The sequence below is a fragment of the Pseudorca crassidens genome, chromosome X, assembly GCF_039906515.1.
Source record: "Pseudorca crassidens isolate mPseCra1 chromosome X, mPseCra1.hap1, whole genome shotgun sequence".
In the NCBI taxonomy this organism is placed as follows: Eukaryota; Metazoa; Chordata; class Mammalia; order Artiodactyla; family Delphinidae; genus Pseudorca; species Pseudorca crassidens.
In genome coordinates, this window is record NC_090317.1 from 60,964,057 (window position 1) to 60,967,780 (window position 3,724).

Below are 3,724 nucleotides of genomic sequence, written 5' to 3' on the forward strand. Positions count from 1 at the left end.
TTAATGACTACTGTTTTCCCTCTCAGAGAAGGGACCAGGTAAAAAGAGACAATAGTGTCCTACTATCTCCCACACTGGTTTTCTAGTAAGGGCAGAATTCACCAATAATCTTCGTAATTTCTTCTGGCTGTGATCTACACCTGTACAACCACACCCAGCAAATAGGTTAAAATCAACCAGAAACAAATAGATGTTGCTCTCAGATGAAAGCTAATTGACCTTACACATCTTTCATCCTCTTAACAACTTTCAGACCTCTAAGCCTCTGGAATCTGCTTTCCTTCATAACCAGCCTATGCCTAAATTTAGACCTGTACATCTGTCCAATATCTTATTTTATTTTATGGGGCAGAGCATATTAAACAATTAGAATATTGTTAGCCAAGACATGGAAACAACCTAAATGTCCATCAATAGATGAATGGGTAAAGAAGATGTGGTATATATATATATATATATATATATATATATATATATATATTCACAATGGAATATTACTCAGCCATAAAAAAGAGTGAAATAATGCCATTTGCAGCAACATGGATGGACCTAGAGATTATCATACTAAGTGAAATAAGTCAGAGGGAGAAAGACAAATACCATATAATATCATTTATATGTGGTATCTAAAATATGACACAAATGAACATATCTATGAAACAGAAACAGACTCACAGAACATAGGGAACAGACTTGTGGCTGCCAAGGGGGAGGGCAGGTGGGCAAAGGAAGGATTAGGGGTTTGGGATTAGGAGACACAAACTATTATATATAAGAAGTATAAACAACAAGGTCCTACTATATAGCACAGGGAACTATATTCAATATCCTGTGATAAACCATAATGGAAAAGAATATGGAAAAGGATATATATGTATAACTGAATCACCTTGCTGTACAGTTGATTATAAATCAACTACACTTAAGTAAAATTTTAAAAAAAGAATTATAATAGTCTTGATTGGGAAAGGAGCTTATATTGAATATAATCAAGGGAGTTTAGAAAAGTAATTGTTGACTTTAAAAATCCAGGAAGGGAATTCCCTGCAGGTCCAGTGGTTAAGACTCAGCACTTTCACTGCAGTGGCCGGGGTTTAAACCCTGGTCAGGGAACTAAGATCCCGCAAGCTGCACAGCAATGGCCAAAAAAAAAAAAAAAATCCATTAATATATTCTCCCCCCCACTTTTTTTCCCTTAGCCATTTCTTTTTGCAAGAATAAGCTTTTATAATTACATTAGCAAGGTGAGGAATAGTTCTCTTCCACTCTAAGAAGCTCGGATTCCTTCCTATCTTTGATTGGTTGTCTTCCTCTTTCTTCCATTGCCCACTAATCTCAGTGGGTCTTAGATAGTTTTTCCCATTACACCTAAGGAAATAGTTGTACATAACTGAGGAATTTAAATCATGAGAGGATAAAAATAAAACTTCAGCTATGTAAAATAACATCTCAAAGTAGTTGATTCAATATATGAGGAGTTTTACCACAACTTTACGTCCTTTTAACAGCTGTGATTAAAGAGCTTGGAAAGTTTTGCCTGGCTGTTTTAGTGAGTAATTTATAATTCTATTCAATCAAAACCATTTATTGGGTGCCTACAATACAATGTGCCAGGCTCTGTGCTAAGTAGGCACTATGTCAGCTTCTACAAGGAAAGCTTCGTGTGGGTGTTATTTTAAATGGAGCCACTTGAGAACAAATTCAGTTTTTCTCCTGTATTTCTATTTACACAATCTATTTCAACATCTGGTCACCATTTCACACCTTCAGCCCTTGGCATGTTATTTTGCTACCACTTGGCCCCTACTTTGCCAAATGCTTTTCATCAGTTCTCATTTCCGTGGAGAACAGGGATGTGTATAGTTGTTTTTATAAATGAGAAGCCTGGTCTACATCAGATATAGCCCTGAGACACCTCTGGCAGGGACCAGTTTTACCATGACAAGTCCTGCCAAGAGTTAATACTATTTCCTCTCCCGTTCTTGTCCCCTATGGCCATTGACGTGGTGAGGAGTAGACTTACCATAGCAGACCTCTTTCCTGGCATACTATCTCAAGTCCTGAGTTATATTCTGTGACAAACTAGTCTGAACTTGGAATAAGTATGAAGGTAAATGAGCAAGAAGCAATAGAGAGCACCAAGAGATAGAAAGAGAAGTATTTTGCCTACAAGTCATCCAGGACTGAATATAAGTTGGGATACCCTAATCTTCAAACCAGAAAGACAATCTTTATATTCTATCTAGGTAGAGCATTTGTCCCAAGATTTAGTTAGACCCAGTATAATACCCCAGAACACTGTACCCTGCTTGGGCTTCAATTCTGAATCCTTATATAGCTCTACTTCTTTCTCTAGAGTTCTTGCTTTTCTATACCAGGTGAGGTACTGAAAATTGGTACTCCCAGCTTAAGAATTTCAGACATATTATGGCTTCTGTACTATGGGGACCTATTTGAGTGTATCAGAGGTTAGGCACTATTATTAGACTCAGTTTGTACCCTGTTTTCCCCCTGTGTTTTATCTTTAGACTCCACTTCTGTTCATGCCGGTTAGGATGTCAAGTTACCAAATTCTGTTTGAATGTTAGGACCCTTCTTTGGTATGTGCTTTTGTGCCAAGCCTGGATCTGTAAGCATTAAACCCACTGCCAATTTTAACTTTGTCCGTATCCTATTCCCTCTGTTTTAACATGGCACACGGGTCTCTGACCTTAGTTTTTCCCTTTGGATCCATTATACACTTGAGCCCCTTGTTCTGTAGGACTTGACTTCTCTCTTATTCTCCTCATGTTGACTGTGAGTGAGACTTGTCCTCCAGAGGAATTGTCTGTGAGAACTGGGGGACCCAGGTACAGGGTCTGGACAGCAGGCATGAGACAGCAGCTTCTTGATTTTGAGGCCAAGTCCTGCCTTCAGTTAGGAAGCTGACAACACTGATGGAATGTCTACATAAACAGGTTTAAATCAGACATGGTCAAAAATTTGGGAATTCTGACTTACGATTGGTGAGGACAGAGATTCCTGGAGTCCTGCCACTCCCAGGAGTGTATAAATGGGCAGCATTGAATTAGAATCTTCACAGGTGGTAGAGAGAAGGCAGACAGAGTGACCAGCACAGGCTCAGGAGCACAGAGCAGCAATCAGGTAAGATTTCTGATTGCTATGGTATATGAACAGCCTGAGCCTTTCATTAAGATTGTGTGTGTGTGTGTGTGTGTGTGTGTGTGTGTGTGTGTGTGTGTGTGTGTGTGTGTGTGTGTGTGTGTGTGTGTGTGTGTGTGTGTGTTCTGGGCACTGAGAGCTTCTCAAGCAAGTTTCACTCAAATCACAGATTTCTCCCCTGGAAAGTGTTCCAGCTTTCTTTCTACCCTGCTTCACACCTACCACATAGGTAGTTTGCGCCTGAAGAGTTGTTGGTGTTATAGAAGATGGAGTCTTTTCCTGAGGAGGACTGGACCTCTCTAGGAGAGACTAAAACTGATGAAGAATAATTAAATTCAGCTGGCCTCATTAAGGAGGAAGCTGGCAAGAGAAGGCTGGGTGGGAGGGGTGGTGAAAGCTTCTGTTCCCAAGCCAGGTAGGACTTGGAGGGAGCAACCAGGGATTTGGGGATCCTGTGCCAAAGCTGAGGAGGCCTCGAGGGTGATACCAGAAAGGCTGGCATGAAATCTACTTGGATAATAATCCCTCACACTTGTACAGTGCTCTTTGCTTTGCAAAGTGC